Source organism: Schistocerca cancellata, chromosome 3, assembly GCF_023864275.1.
Source record: "Schistocerca cancellata isolate TAMUIC-IGC-003103 chromosome 3, iqSchCanc2.1, whole genome shotgun sequence".
Taxonomy (NCBI): domain Eukaryota; kingdom Metazoa; phylum Arthropoda; class Insecta; order Orthoptera; family Acrididae; genus Schistocerca; species Schistocerca cancellata.
The window spans coordinates 702,933,714-702,951,114 of record NC_064628.1 but is presented as its reverse complement, the minus strand read 5'-3'; positions in this window follow the sequence as shown (position 1 = coordinate 702,951,114).

Below are 17,401 nucleotides of genomic sequence, written 5' to 3'. Positions count from 1 at the left end.
CCCATGGATATTGTAGTGGAATGTAAGAGAAGCATACCACTGAAGAATAACTTGGTCATTCCAGCCTCTGTCGTCTCGTTTAAGGACGTATTCGGTGAACTGTGGATAGTTAACTATCGCCGAGAACCGCAGATCCTTCCAAGACGCATGTGCGTAGCAAACGCTGAGCCGTGAATTGCTGAACAGCTGAGCGTCATAGAAACCTTGCATGTCGAGTCTGTGGGCGAAATTGGCGCTACCACTACGAGACAAGATCTTCTAGGTAGACTATCACCAGATCTCAGTAAGGAACAATAGGAGAAGCTACTTGCCATTCTTCAAGAGTTCTCTGACTGCTTCAATCCACAGGTGAAGAGCAAATTAGACATATCGACGGTGAAGCACCGGATTAGCACTGGAGACCATCAACCAATAAGCCAGAGAGCATACCGTGTGTCAGCAACTGTACGTCGAATAATTCGCGACGAGGTAGAGAAAATGATGAAGAATGACATCATTCAGCCTTCGCAGAGCCCGTGGTCGTCACCAGTGGTTCTTGCCAGGAAGAAGGATGGCAGTTGGCGCTTATGTGTTGCTTACAGGAAGCTTAATAAGATAACTAAAAAGGACGTTTACCCCCTTTAAGAATTGACGATACACTAGATTTTCTGAAGGGGGCTAAGATTTTCTCAACCATGGACATGTACCCGGGATACTGGCAATGAGAAGTAGATGAGGCTGATAGTGAGAAAACTGCATTCATCATCCCTGAGGGTCTGTATGAGTTTAAGGTAATGCCGTTTGGTTTGTGTAATGCAACAGCAACTTTTGAACGGATAATGGATAATCTTCTAAGTCACCTGAAATGGACGAGGTGTCTTTGTTATTTAGATGACATTAGTGTTCTTGGAGACATTTGATGAGCACGTAAAAAGACTGAGGACCGTTGTTAAGTGTCTCCAATGAGGCGGACTCAAACTTAATCCAACAAAGTGCCTTGCTGGAGCAAAAGAAATCAAAATACTTGGACACCTTGTGTCAAACGAAGGTGTGCAGCTAGACCCAGAAAAGGTGAGATCTATAACGGAATTTCCTGTTCCTAAAAGTATTAGGGATGTGAGAAGCTTCCTCGGATTATGTTCTTATTACCGTCGTTTTATCAAAGACTTTTGTATCAAAGAGGAGCCACTCCAAGAATTGTTAAAAGCCGATTCTAAATTTATCTGGGGTGGTGTTCAACAAAATTCGTTCGATGTGCTGCGAAAAACTCTGACGACTGACCCTGTACTTGGTCTGTATGATGAGAGAGCACATACAGAACTACACACAGATGCCAGTGGGTATGGGGTCATTGTTGTTCTGGAGCAAATTTCAGATGGAAAAGAGAAGGTTATAGCGTATGCTTCTAGGACACTTACAAAAGCCGAGGGAAGCTACTCAACTACAGAAAGAGAATGTCTTGCTGTGATCTGGGCCATGTGCAAATTTCGACAGTATCCCTATGGAAGGCCATTCACAGTTTTTACAGATCATCATTCACTTTGTTGGTTGACAGGTCTCAAGGATCCTACAGGACGACTTGCCAGGTGGTCACTACGTCTTCATGAGTATGACATTACCATAGTGTACAAAAGTGGAAGAAAACAACAAGATGCCGACTGTCCCTCCAGAAACCCTGGGCAAGATCATCAAGACTTTGATGAACATAGTGACTGTCTCGCTGCACTCCAGGATCTCTCTGCTGAGCAGAAGAAGGACGCCAAGATATCTCAAATTATGCTTGCCTTAAATCAGTCAGAGGATGTGAAAGGACAATTTACGGTAGTTAATTTATTACTTTGCAAGAAAAACTTTGATCTGTTTAGAACTAGGTGGCTACTAGTGATTCCTAAACACATGCGCTTAGATGTTCTTCAGAAATCCCATGACACACCTGAGGCAGGACATTTAGGATTTATTAAGACATACGATAGGATCCGCAAGAGATTTTTCTGGCAAGGTTTATTTAGGAGTGTCCGTCACTATGTTTCGCACTGTCGAGAGCGGCAGAGGAGAAAGTCAGTTCCTCAGAAACCAGCTGGCCGACTCATACCAATTTCACCAGCCGAAACGCATTTCCAGCGTGTTGGGATTGATCTCGGACGACTTCCAACGTCTGCTAGTGGCAATAGATGGATTATTGTTTGCACTTATTATCTGATACGCTATGTCATTACAAAATCCGTGAAAGCAGCCGAAGCATTCGAGGTAGCCAAATTTATCGTGGAAGACATTCTATTAAAACACAGTGTCCCAAGGTCGTTAATTACGGATCGAGGGAAAGTTTTTCAATCGAATCTTGTGACGGAGATAAACCGTCGGTGCAATGTTACTCATCACATTACGACTGCCTACCATCCGCAAACTAACGGGCTTACTGAACGCCTTAATAAAACCTTGGCCGACATGCTATCAATGTTCGTCAATGTTGATCAGAACAACTGGGATGAGGTGCTACCTTTCGTGACGTTTGCCTACAACACCGTCAAACAAGACTCTACAGGATTTACGCCATTTTTCCTGGTGCATGGGCGTGAGGCGACTACGACGATGGACACTGTTTCCGTTACATCCTGATGACGTGGACGAGGACTACATCGGCCAGGTGTTAACCAGACCTGAGGAAGCTCGGCAGTTAGCTCGACTGCGCACGCTGCAGGCTGAAGAAAACGATCGCCGAAGGTATGACGCGAGCCATCGCCCTGTTGACTACCATCCTGGTGACCTCGTCTGGATCTTCACTCCTGTTCGGATGGTTGGTCTGTCTGAGAAGCTCCTCAGGTGCTACTTTGGACCTTATAAGATTGTAAAGCAGTTGTCTGATCTTACTTATGAAGTTGAACATTTCGACCCCGACACAAGACGACGGAAGATCAGAGATACGGTCCACGTCCTTCGAATGAAACTCTGTAAGGATCCTGCAATCCAGGGGCAACTCGGAGCTCCAGCAAAAGGCAACAAGCGAAAGGGTGACAAAGAGAGTAGCGTCAAAGGAAGTTCTAAGAAGGTCACGGTAGGGCGAACATCGGGAGTTGGAGTATGCAGGATCGATGACTCGTTTCCGGACTAGGACGACGTAACACCGAGACGCTGTTGTCTTAATGAGGGAGCAAGGTCGCAGAAGAAGCTGAGTAACACAGTCACCGTGGTGTAGTGGTAATGATAGTAGACTGTTGCACGAATGGTCGTGAGTCCAAAACTCACCTGAACTGTAAAATTTTAATTTCCACATTCGGTTCGAGTACATTCTAGAAGCAGCCAAAAATGTCAAGAATCATTGTACTGGAATGTTCTGTAACTGTATATATACCGCACGTGTTCTGGCTGGAAGCAGTTCGCTCCAGGCTCTTGTATGTGCACGTGTTGAATAAACCTTCATTAAGTGAAGTTAGTGTTCGTCATTCATCTAATTACACCTTCTTCTACGAATTCATTAGAAGCTAACAGCAAGCGGTGTAGGAACTGTTTGCGGTGCTCGTTTTCCAATCCAGAGGTTGGATATTAGAGTCAAAATGGCTCAAATGGCTTTGAGCACTATGGGACTTAACATCTGAGGTCATCTGTCCCCTAGAATTAGACCTACTTAAACCTAACTAACCTAAGGACATCACACACATCCATGTCCGAGGCAGGATTCGAACCTGCGACCGTAGCAGTCTCGCGGTTCCGGACTGAAGAGCCTAGAACTGCTTGGCCGCGGCGGCCGGCTGATCTTAGAGTCTCTCGAAAGTAACTGATCTACTACAGGAAGTTGCTTAGTCGTGTAGGAGTATTGATAACAATTCCAACATTCCCTCGCGAGCCAAAGCGAGGGCGGCGACCTTTATTTAGAGCGATTTAATAGCGTAGCAATGCTGAGGATTAATCAGAGTCCACCAATAAACATTTTGGAGTAAATATGCGGAGCAGACGTTAGTGTAATTAGCCAAGCGCTCCACACATGATAACATCTGCGTGGACTCTGGCGGCAACCGTGAGCGGTACATCACGTGTCGCCTCTGAAGCAAATTAGTATACCAATTAAATCGCTGAATTGCGCTTACGAGGGCCGGAGACGAAATAAAGCAGCCCATCTCGGTTTAGCTTTTCTATGGTTTACCTAAATCACTACAGATGTAGAACTGCTTGTTTCCTTACAGATATTATGCCTAAGTTCTATATGTAATGAGTTCAGCATTGATTGAGTGCTAACCTCGAGAAGGCGCGGACACATTAAAATAGTTATTAGAATAAATTCATCAGTAATGGATTATAGAATTTAAATTATCAGGAGGAATTTAAAATACAGGGTGTTTCAGAATGAATTTCGGGTTTTAATGGTCTGTAGCATTTATTGTATTCAACTAACAATTACAATGAAGAGCCAAAGGAAAAGGTACACTTACCTAATATCGTGTAGAGCCCCACAAGCATGCAGAAGTGATGCAACACGACGCGCCATTCACTCGACTAATGTCAGAAGTAGTGCTGGAGGGAACTGACACCATTAATTCTTCAGGGCTGTCCATAAATCCGTAAGAGTACGACGGGGTGGAGATCTCTTCTGAATAGCACGTTGCAACGAATCCGGGATATTCTCAATTATGTTCATGTCTGGGGAATTTGTTGGCCATCGGAAGCGTTTATATCCAGAAGACTGTTCCTGAAGCCAGGCTTAGCAATTCTGGGCGTTTGGGGTGTCACATTGTCGTGCTGGAATTCACCGAGTCCATCGGAATGCACAATGGGCATGAATGGAAGCAAGTGATCAAACAGGATGCTCACGTACGTGTCACCTGTCAGAATCGTATCTAGACTGTCAGGGACCCCATATGACTCCAACTGTACACGCCCCACACCATTACAGAGTCTCTACCAGCTTAAACAGTCCCCTGCTGACATACAGGGTCCATGGACTCATGAGTTTGTCTCCATACCCGTACACATCCATCGGCTCGATACAATTTGAAACGAGACTCGTTCGCTCAGGCATTATGTTTCCAGTCATCAACAGTCCAATATCGGTGTTGACGGGCCCAGGCGACGTGTAAAGCTTTGTGTCGTGCAGTCATCAAGGGTGCACGAATGGGCCTTCGGCTCCGAAAGCCCATATCGATGATATTTCGTTGAATGGTTCGCACGCTGCCACTTGTTGACGGTCTAGCATTGAAATCTGCAGACGTTTGCGGAGGGGTTGCATTTGTGTCACGCTGAATGATTCTCTTCAGTCACCGTTGATCCCTTTTTGCAGTATCTTTCTGTGGCCGCAGCGATATCGGAGATTTGATGTTTTACCGGATTCCTGATATTCACGGTACACACGTGTTGTGGTCGTACGGGGAAATCGCAACTTCATCGCTACCCCGGTGATGCTGTGTCCCATCGATCGTGCGCCGACTGTAACACACGTTCAAACTCACTTAATTCTTGATAACCTGCCATTGTAGCAGCAGTATCCGGTCTAACAACTGCTCCAGTGACTTGTTGTCTTATATAGGCGTTGCCAACCGCAGCGCCGCATTTGCCTGTTTACATATCCATGTATTTGCATACACATGCCTATACCAGTTCCTTTGGCGCTTCAGTGTATAAATGATACGCCAAATGAAAGAGAAACTCAAACTGTTTTTTTTTGCATGCCTGTGCTCAAAGGGAAGAACATGTTCAACGAGAGAGACTCTTTCACGCGTAGCCCCAGGAAATCATTTCGTAAAACTAGTCGTGAATTAGCATTTGCAGTGACATCTGTGTGGAAAGTTTGTAGGAGATGCTTACAACTACCTTTTGATCATTTGCAGCTCTTACAAGCCTAAACCTTACATACTACAATTTATGTGCCAACTTTGCAAACGAAATATTGTTGCATGCTGATGAAAATTTTAGGACTGTATATTCTCCAGTGATCAACTGACGTTTCACCAAAGTGGAAATGTGAGCACACGAAATGTGCGCATCTGGGGTGCAGCAGATTCCCACGAGATAATGTGACTGCGACGAGACTGCCCTAAATTGAATGTTTTCTTGTACCACCTCACAGTAGAAAGTCTATGGACATTTCTACTTCTTCTCTTGCTGCGCTATAGTTATGGCTCTTTCCTCAAGTGGAGAAGCTGTACGAGAGAACTTCATTTGGCAGCAAGATGGTGCGGTGCCTCACCGGTATAACTCTACAAGCGATTTATTAACCTTCTTGTACCCAATCGCTGAACTGACTGCAAGGCGCCGGATGACAGAGCTTCCTTTGCCTGACCTCCACATTCGCACATGATCTGACGTCAAGCGAATTTTGCCTTTGGGGCTTCAAAAAGAGTCATGTGTATGTGCGTCCGCTACCAGGTAGTATATTCGACTTTAGAAACAGCAATACTTACTCCAGAAACACTGAACAAAATTTGGGAAGAACTTGCCTATGTAATCAGTGTGTGGCGAATGATGCTCGCATGGAATACTTGTAAGAATTCTCTCTCTCTCTCTCTCTCTCTCTCTCTCTCTCCGTCCGAACAGACATTGGACGGGACAACGGAATCGACCGGCCGCCGTGTCATCCTCAGCCCACAGGCGTCACTGGATGCGGATATGGAGGGGCACGTGGTAAGCACACCGCTCTCCCAGCCGTATGTCAGTACTTGAAAGAATAACTGTCTGAATTGCTGATGTATTATTTATACTCCGAAGGAAAAAATGGCAGTACCAGAAAATAATTAATGTATAGTAATGGAATTTCGGGAATACTTTTGTCTAGTTAACCAATTTAAGTAATTAGGATTGTAAGATCACAGGTTAACGCAAACGCCTGAAACGGCATTGAAAAAGTGACATGCTGATACATTAATAACCTGCGTAACCGGTAGAACATTGAATGCAATTGTGCAGACATGCATGCATTGTGTTGTACAGGTGCCGGCTGTCAGTTTGTGAGATGGAGTCCCACGTCTGTGGCACTTGGTCGGTCAACACGGGGATGGTTCAGGCTGCTTGTCAATGACGCTCCGTATGTGCTTCATTGGAGACAGATCTGATGCTGGAGCAGGCCAAGGCAACATGTCGACATTCTGTAGGGCATGTTGGGTTACAAAAGTGATATATGGGAGAGCGTTGTCCTGTTAGAAAAGACCCCTTTAATGCTGTTCATGAATGGCAGCTCAACAGGTAGAATCACCATACTGAGGTACAAGTTTGCATTCAAACTGCCTGGGATAACCATGTGAGTGGTCCTGCTGTCATACGAAATCGCACCCGAGGCAGTGATTCCAAGTGTAGGTCGAGTGTGTCCAGCACATAGGCAGGCTGGCTGCAGGCCCTCAACTGTGCCCCTTCTAACCAACACACGGCCATCACTGCCACCAGGGCAGAACCAGCTTTGAGCAGAAAACATAACAGACCTCCATCCTGCCTTCCAATGAGCTCTCGCTTGACACGTTGAAGTCACAAATGGCGGTGGTTTGCTGTCAGTGGAATGCACGTTACAAGGCTTCTGGCTCGGAGCTGTCCTGGATGTAACCCGTTTGTAATGGTTCTTTGTGTACTGTAGTGTCAACTGCTGCTCAGATTGCTGTAGCAGATGGAGTACTATGCTCCTAACACGATGGTCTTCCCTCTCGGTAGTGCCACGAGGACGTCTGGAGCCTGGTCATCTTGCAACCGTACATTCTCGTGGCCACCGCTGCTAGCAATCATTTACAGTGGCTACATTCCTAACAAGTCTTTCAGCAATATCACAGAAGGAACATCCATTTTCTCGTAGCCCTATTACACGACCTACTTCAAACTCAGTGAGGAGCTGATAGTGGCTTCTTTGTCGACTTAAAGGTACTCTTGACTAACATCATCTCACCACGTCCAATTTCAAAGATAGCTAATTCTCACGATCGTTACAGCGTGTATTTAACGCAAACTTGATTTGCGTCCTCGTAGTGTCGCTAGTGCCACTCCTATGCGACTGGCGTAAAATCTGAATACACGTTTTCTTTCAGATATAGAAACACGCCTCCTGACTTTCATTTATCTCGCGAAACTCCTTCTTGGTGTTGCGATTTTTTTTGAATCAGCAGCTGAAACTTCGCTTTCGAATCCCTGTACCTATTTATCTCTGTTATGCTTTGACGCGTCATTAATCTACGTTTCTATTAATGTTTAGACACTGATGTTTCTGATTTTGGTAATTCTACCTGCTATAGGAAAGTCATGCTAAGTTTGTAGAGGTCTCCTTAGAGTGGACTAGAATACGGTAACGTAAATGGTATTACCTAGTGACAGTTTGAGGAGTGATTAAAGGAAATACGAGAGTGAAGCATGTCATGTTACCTTCAGTTTCTAAAAATTTACTTCCTTACTGATGGCGTTTGCGGAATGAAGTACATTCTTAGTATATCTCCTTTTGTGAGTCATTGTGCCTCAATTCATCGGATTTTTACTGCTTGCGAATAACTGCAGCATACCACGAGACTGTAAACAGCACGTAATGAATTCATTGTGCAGTTATTAGGCGAACATTTGCAGCATGAGCTTAGGGTGAAAATTAAGGTTTCGAATGCCCATAATCGATCTAAACGTCAGTCAAGAACAAAAACATTGTACATCCTGACAAGGGTATGTACCAAATTTCAATGGAGTTATGTACAGTAGCACTTTTAGCGATTTATATATTTCCCGATTCTCTAGCACAACAAACTGTACTAAAAATGACTCTTTTGGGGAGATCTTTAATACGATGTGTCACTTCAGTTACATATTCTGGTTATACTCAAGTGCAATTTCTAAACCAACAAGTATGGCATGTTAGGTTTGTAAATAAATTAAATCAAGACGGGAGCTGATCGGTTTGCTTCTGCCAGCCAATTACAGCACCAGTGACGTCACAAATTACTGCCTCGTAGTGCGAACGCATAAACACCATACAACGAACACACATGAAAAATATTAAACGTCACAAGGTCGGAATTGAAAACACGAAAAACATTAACCATGTGGAGACACTAACATACATCGCATCAAAGATCTCCAAACGCGTCATTTTTAGTATGGTTTGTTGTAATATGAATCTGTCAGAAAATGTGTCTTTGGCGGCTAAATATGCTACGTCAGATCTTTTCTTGGACCTAGCTTTTGGTGTTATTTAGTCAGTTGTGAAAAGGAAACGAGATAACATCTGTAAACATTTTAGAGAGCGCTGGCGCCATTGTTCCCATCGGTAAATGTCGCCCAGTATGAAAACCGTTGGCTGTGCTTGACCTCCACCTTTGCTACCTCTGACTGAAGTGTAGCGCGCACAGCATTGCCTACGCGAAACAGACGAGCTTATGTCAGATAGATTGAAGCAGAGCAGAGCAGAAACTCACGCATGGAAGGCGTCGTCGTCGCCGTAGACGCCGTACCCCGCGGCGCCCACAGCCCGCAACGGCAGAGCCGGTGGTTCGTCACGCTGCCGCGAGGGGCAGCACCAGCAGCCGCGTTCCGGCATGGCTCCCGGCAGGCGCAGGTTCCAACGTCACAGCGAGACCATCCAGCACCTGCCGGCAGAACGTGGCTGCTCTGAGACTGCACCGTATCTCAGTAACACGTGATACCTAATGATGCAAACGGTCGAAGGGAGTCCATACAGTCAGAGGCGTACCTTGGTGATCCTGTGTCCCTTGTACAACTAACAGAGCTTCGATCCCATTATGTTAAAACCACCCAACCATATTTGTGCAGTTTTTCTACGGAGATTGAGCAGATCTTGAGAGTAAAATGTTACAATTATTGGACAAAACAAGTTTAATGGTTCAAATGGCTCTGAGCTCTTAACATCTAAGGGCAACAGTCCCCTACAGCCGGCCGCGGTGGTCTAGCGGTTTAGGCGCTCAGTCCGGAAACGCGCGACTGCTACGGTCGCAGGTTCGAATCCTGCCTCGGGCATGGATGTGTGTGATGTTCTTAGGTTAGTTAGGTTTAAGTAGTTCTAAGTTCTAGGGGACTGTCCCCTACAACTTAGAACTACTTAAACCTCAGTAACCTAAGGACATCACACACATCCATGCCCGAGACAGGATTCGAACCTGCGACCGTAGCGGTAGCGCGATTTCAGATTGAAGCGCCAAGAACCGCTCGGTCACAGCGGCCGGCACAAGTTAAATGATCATTACAGTAACTGAATAACAAAATGGTATAAACTTTCTAAAAGTATCTATCCACCGTCGCGCCTCGTTACAGACCTTGCCATAAATCTGTAGCAACTTTGCTTCACAAACTACTCACTGAAGTTTGAGATACTCCAAAAGCTTAATGAAGGAGCAGGAAGAAATTCATTACTGAATTCGTGTGAGCTGTGTAGGCAACAGCTGTGTAAACCAGGCTCACTGTTGCCACATAAACCATGTTAGCCTTTTCATACATGAATGAATCCGAAAGAAAATAAAATGTAATGAGTGTTTAATTTTACAAATGACAGTTACAAGTAATCAAACATCATTTATTAGTAATTTTTACATGAATATATCACAAATTTTATTGATGTCTACAACAGTGGAAACCATACATGTGTGTCATGATTTTAGCAATTTCTGAGAATCACTAGTTGAAATTTACAGCATCTTTAGTTCACGACGTACCAGAAAATCTACGGGAGTACTCAGACTGTTCATTTGTTCATGACAGTGAAGCAGATGAAGACTCTCCTGGTTAAATAGTCTACCTGTCTTGTTCTTTCCGCTCAGTTTTTGTGGTCCTTCTATTGGTTGGTTGGTTGATTGATTGATTTGGGGGAGGGGACCAATTTAATCACATTGTTCATTGTGTGACGTCATAAGCGCGTGACTGCGTGTGAGATCGCTCTCTAAGTTTTCATATATTTTTAGGCTTCAGATACATATTTTAACAGTTCTTGTGATAATATTTACTATACAAGTGACTTATTAGTGGTTTCTTCATTCACCTCCGCCTTTCTTGTGTTGTGACTGATATTTGTGAGTGTGTCGTCTCGAGCAACTTAACCTCCTACCTGTGTTTACATTCCGCGCTGACCAGTTGCAGCTGTAGCGGCGCATCGAAAGCTAAGTACTAATTAATTGTTTGTGTATAGTGGTTTATTTAGGAACTTTAGTAGTCTTCAACCGGTGTTCTTGGTGTTTTATGGTGAATTAATTTCAGAAGAAATTTTTGGGAACTCTTTTCAGTTTCGTTACTGTGTCATTAGACGTTTGATTTTCTTTCTGTGTTAGTCTTTTGTTATATTCTCATTTGCTGTTGATTAATACTGTTAATAATAGTAGTTACTTCCCTTGTAGATCAAGTTTGTGATTATTTTAGTCAGTTTTTTAACATCATCTTATTGTACTAGCGGAACTTCGGTAAAGTAGTTTTCTTGTTTCAATAACTGTAAAATTTTACCATGAGTGGGAAGTGTGGACTTTGCCGTAGGTTCGTGAGTAGTGGATTGCGGTGTGAGACTTGTTCGAAGTATTTTCACTGGGGGGAATGCAGTGGGGAAGCCAGTGGGCATTCTGGTGAGATCCTCTCCTGGAACTGCAGGTTATGTAGCAAGAGTAAGTTGACAGAGGAGCAGGAGCGTAAGATCTGTGTCCTTCAGGTGCTGTTGAAAAACGCACAGGAGGAGCTAGATAGGATGAGGAGGGAGAAGAGGGTTGGGGAATGGGAGCTGGCTGTTGGCAAGAGATCTGCTAGGAGAAGGAGATTTTCAGATAGTTTTACTATTAGTGTTTGCAATAGATATGACCAACTGTCAGAGTCTAGTGGAGAGGAATCTCTAGTAGCTGTAGATGTAGGAAGTATGCAGCAGACCTCAGCAGTTACGGTAGCTAGGACAGATGCAAAGTCTAAGAGAAAGAAGAAGGTTCTGCTGTTAGGTAGTTCTCATGGTAGAGGTGTAGGCCAGCAGTTGCAGGAAGTGTTGGGGAGTGAGTACCAGGTCACCAGCATTGTGAAGCCTAATGCAGGATTGGCTCAGGTGACTGTTAACATAGGGGGTTATGTAAGGATTTTACTAAAGAGGATCAGGTAGTGATTGTGGGTGGGGCTGGTAATAGTATTGATAGGGATGGGGAGTATGACATAGATGGTGACCTGGAAAAGTAGCCACTCAGACTAGCAACACGAATGTGCATTTCGTGGAACTGTTTCAGCGTCACGATCGGCCTACAGCCGTCAAGCGTAATAACATGAGACTTGGGGGTGCGCTGATGACAGAAGGCATGACTCACATTTCAGTGGTGTCGGTGGAGTCTATCAGCAGGACGGGTTTCACTAGACATGGCCGGCACCTCAACAGGTATGGAAAGGGGAGGCTGGCAAAGCTTATAGGTGACAGCATAGATGGGGTTGGTGGGATCACTCATGGGAAAATTCCTGTACTAGTGGGTGTTAGAGCTGCGCCTTTTTTAGATTGAAGTCAGCTGATAGATATTCCTGCTTAAGGGAAGTCTCTCTAACAAAGAAAACACTTTCGACAAAGCTTAGGTATCCGAGTAATGAGGGAATTAGTATATTTCATCAAAATACACTCCTGGAAATTGAAATAAGAACACCGTGAATTCATTGTCCCAGGAAGGGGAAACTTTATTGACACATTCCTTGGGTCAGATACATCACATGATCACACTGACAGAACCACAGGCACATAGACACAGGCAACAGAGCATGCACAATGTCGGCACTAGTACAGTGTATATCCACCTTTTGCAGCAATGCAGGCTGCTATTCTCCCATGGAGACGATCGTAGAGATGCTGGATGTAGTCCTGTGGAACGGCTTGCCATGCCATTTCCACCTGGCGCCTCAGTTGGACCAGCGTTCGTGCTGGACGTGCAGACCGCGTGAGACGACGCTTCATCCAGTCCCAAACATGCTCAATGGGGGACAGATCCGGAGATCTTGCTGGCCAGGGTAGTTGACTTACACCTTCTAGAGCACGTTGGGTGGCACGGGATACATGCGGACGTGCATTGTCCTGTTGGAACAGCAAGTTCCCTTGCCGGTCTAGGAATGGTAGAACGATGGGTTCGATGACGGTTTGGATGTACCGTGCACTATTTAGTGTCCCCTCGACGATCACCAGTAGTGTACGGCCAGTGTAGGAGATCGCTCCCCACACCATGATGCCGGGTGTTGGCCCTGTGTGCCTCAGTCGTATGCAGTCCTGATTGTGGCGCTCACCTGCACGGCGCCAAACACGCATACGACCATCATTGGCACCAAGGCAGAAGCGACTCTCATCGCTGAAGACGACACATCTCCATTCGTCCCTCCATTCACGCCTGTCGCGACACCACTGGAGGCGGGCTGCACGATGTTGGGGCGTGAGCGGAAGACGGCCTAACGGTGTGCGGGACCGTAGCCCAGCTTCATGGAGACGGTTGCGAATGGTCCTCGCCGATACCCCAGGAGCAACAGTGTCCCTGATTTGCTGGGAAGTGGCGGTGCGGTCCCCTACGGCACTGCGTAGGATCCTACGGTCTTGGCGTGCATCCGTGCGTCGCTGCGGTCCGGTCCCAGGTCGACGGGCACGTGCACCTTCCGCCGACCACTGGCGACAACATCGATGTACTGTGGAGACCTCACGCCCCACGTGTTGAGCAATTCGGCGGTACGTCCACCCGGCCTCCCGCATGCCCACTATACGCCCTCGCTCAAAGTCCGTCAACTGCACATATGGTCGACGTCCACGCTGTCGCGGCATGCTACCAGTGTTAAAGACTGCGATGGAGCTCCGTATGCCACGGCAAACTGGCTGACACTGACGGCGGCGGTGCACAAATGCTGCGCAGCTAGCGCCATTCGACGGCCAACACCGCGGTTCCTGGTGTGTCCGCTGTGCCGTGCATGTGATCATTGCTTGTACAGCCCTCTCGCAGTGTCCGGAGCAAGTATGGTGGGTCTGACACACCGGTGTCAATGTGTTCTTTTTTCCATTTCCAGGAGTGTATATCAGGTATTAGAGATTAAGTTAGTGAACTGCTTATAGATGTTGACTCTGAAATTATTGGTATATCTGAACACTTCTTAAATAAGGTGATACTTCAGAGGCTTCCTTTACCAGGATACAGGTTAGCTGACAGCTTTTCTAGGAGCTCTTTGTGGTGTGGGGGAGTAGCCATGTATGTGAAAAATGGTATTCCATTTGAGTCAATTGATGTTTCAAAGTACTGCACTGAAAAGGTGTTTGAATGTCGTTCAGGTGTGGTTAAATTTAGTGGAGTTAAACTTTTAACTGTTGTTATTTCTAGATCTCCAGACTCCGATTTCACAACATATTTGCTAAAGCTAAAGGAGGTTCTTGGTTCACTTTATAGGAAATACAAAAAGTTAGTTATATGTTGTGACTTCAATATTAATTGTGTAAGTGATTGTGCAAGGAAAAGGATGCTGGTAGACCTCCTTAATTCATATAATCTTATGCAAACCGTATTCTTTCTAACGAGAGTGCAAGGGAACAGTAGAACAACCATAGACAACATTTTTGTTCATTCCTCATTACTAGAAGGGCATTCTGTTAGCAAAAAGGTGAATGGCCTTTCAGATCATGATGCACAAGTTTTAACTCTAAAAGATTTTTGTGCTGCAACTCATGTTAAATATAGTTATCAACTTTTTAGGAAAGCTGATCCAGTTGTTGTAGAGACCTTTGTAAATCTTATCAAGGAACAAGAGTGGGAAGATGTTTATAGTGCTGATAAATATAATGCTTTCCTCAAGGCTTTTCTCGTGTTCTTTGAAAGTTGCTTTCCGTTAGAACGTTCAAAACAGGGTACTAGCACAAACAGGCAGCCTGGGTGTCTGACTAGAGGGATAAGAATATCATGTAGAACAAAGTGGCAATTATATCAAAACGTTAGAAACAGTCAACATCTAAATACAGCAGCCCATTACAAACAGTATTGTAAGGTGCTTAAAAAAGTTATTAGGAAGGCAAAAAGTATGTGGTATGCAGATAGAATATCTAAGTCTCAGGATAAAATTAAAACCATATGGTTACTCGTAAAGGAAGTGGCTGGTCTGCAGAGACAGGGCGAGGATATAGAATCAGTGCGTAGTGGGAATGTCCGTGTTACTGATAAGTCGCATATATGTACTGTATTTAATAATCACTTTCTGAATGTAGCAGGTGAACTAAATAGAAACCTAGTCCCAACAGGGAATCATATAGCGCTCGCAGAAAAAAGTGTTCCGAGACTGTTACCTGAAATGCTCCTCCATGATACTGACAAGAGGGAGATTGAGTTAATAATTAAATCACTAAAGACCAAGAACTCTCATGGATATGACGGGGTATCTAGCAGAATACTGAAGTATTGTTCTATGTATGTTAGCCCAGTACTTAGCCATTTCTGTAACTTTTCCTTTAGGAGTGGTCGGTTTCCTGACCGATTAACGTACTCGGTAGTGAAGCCACTTTATAAAAAGGGAGACAGGGATAATGTTGACAATTATAGACCTATTTCTATGCCATCGGTGTTTGCTAAAGTTATCGAGAAGGTTGTATATACAAGGTTACTGGAGCATTTAAATTCACATAATTTGCTGTCAAATGCACATTTTGGTTTTAGAAACGGTTTAACAACTGAAAATGCTATATTCTCTTTTCTCTGTGAGGTTTTGGACGGATTAAATAAAAGGTTGCGAACGCCAGGTGTTTTCTTTGATTTAACGAAGGCTTTTGACTGTGTTGACCACAAAATATTGCTGCAGTAGTTCGACCATTATGGAGTAAGGGGAGTAGTTTACAATTGGTTCGCCTCTTACTTTAAGAACAGAAAGCAGAAGGTAATTCTCCGCAAAATTGAGAGTGGTAGTGATGTTCAGTCCCAATGGGGCACTGTTAAGTGGGGCGTTCCCCAAGGGTCGGTGCTGGGGCCACTGCTGTTTCTTATTTATGTAAATGATGTGCCTTCTAGTATTACAGATGATTTAAAAATATTTAAAAATATTCTCATGATACCAGCTTGGTAGCGAAGGATCTTGTGTGTGATATTGAAACATTATGAAATAAGTTCGTGGCTTGTGGAAAATAATTTGATGCTAAATCACCGTAAGACTCAGGTTTTACAGTTTCTAACTCACAATTCAACAAGAACTGATATTTTGATCAGACAGAATGGGCATATTATAAGCGAGACGGAACAGTTCAAGTTGCTAGGCGTTCGGATAGATAGTAAGCTGTTGTGGAAAGCCCATGTTCAGGATCTTGTTCAGAAACTAAATGCTGCTTTATTTACCATTAGAACAGTATCTGAAATAAGTGACAGTTCAACACGAAAAGTAGTCTACTTCGCATATTTTCATACGCTTATGTCACATGGTATTATTTTTTGGGGTAATTCTTCTGATTCAAAAAGCGTATTTTTGGCTAAAAAAACGGGCTGTTCGAGCTATATGTGGTGTAAGTTCGTGAACCTCTCGTCGACCCGTATTGAATAGTCTGGGAATTCTGACATTACCCTCACAGTATATATTTTCTTTAATGTCATTTGTTGTTAGCAATATTAGCTTATTCCCAAAAGTTAGCAGCTTTCACTCAGTTAATACTAGGCAGAAATCAAAACTGCTTGTGGAATGCACTTCCTTGACTCTTGTGCAGAAAGGAGTGCAGTATTCTGCTGCATCCATTTTCAATAAGCTACCACAAGAACTCAAAAATCTTAGTAGTAGCCCAAACGCTTTTAAGTCCAAACTGAAGAGTTTCCTCATGGCTCACTCCTTCTATTCTGTCGAGGAGCTCCTAGAAGAGCTGAAAAATTAAGCAAATTCCAGTGTTACATTGTTGATTTTGTTTATTTAAACTTACGAATTGTCGCCTGGATACGTTTCTTGTATTTCATTTTATCTGTTTCTACTATCGTGTTATAGTTTCATGTATTGACTCGTTCCATGACCATGGAGACTTCTCCTTAATTTGGTCCCACGGAACAATAAATAAATAAAAATAAATAAATTGTCTGCCTGTGAAGTATTGTTGCAGTTGTGTGACTGGATTCGCTATTTCCTGTCAGAAAGGTCCCTGTTCGTAGTAACTGACAGTAAGCCACCGATTCAAACACAAATGATATCTGGCGTTCCTCATGGCAGTGCTATAGGCCTTCTGCTGTTCGTGGTTTATATAAACGATTTAGGAGCAATCTGAGCAGCCCTCTTAAATTACTCGCAGGCGATGTTGTCATTTACCATCTAGTAAAGCCATCAGAAGATAGAAACGTTTTGCAAAGTGATTTAGACAAGATTTCTATCTGTTGCGAAAAGCAGCAATTGACTGTAAACAATAAACAGTGTGACGTACTCAACACCACTTCTAAAGATACCGTTAATATCGATTACACAATACATCACACAAATTTAATGGTTTCCGCTTCAACTGTGTAGCTAGGGATTACAACAATAAAGGACATAAATTGGAATCATCACATAGAAAACGCTG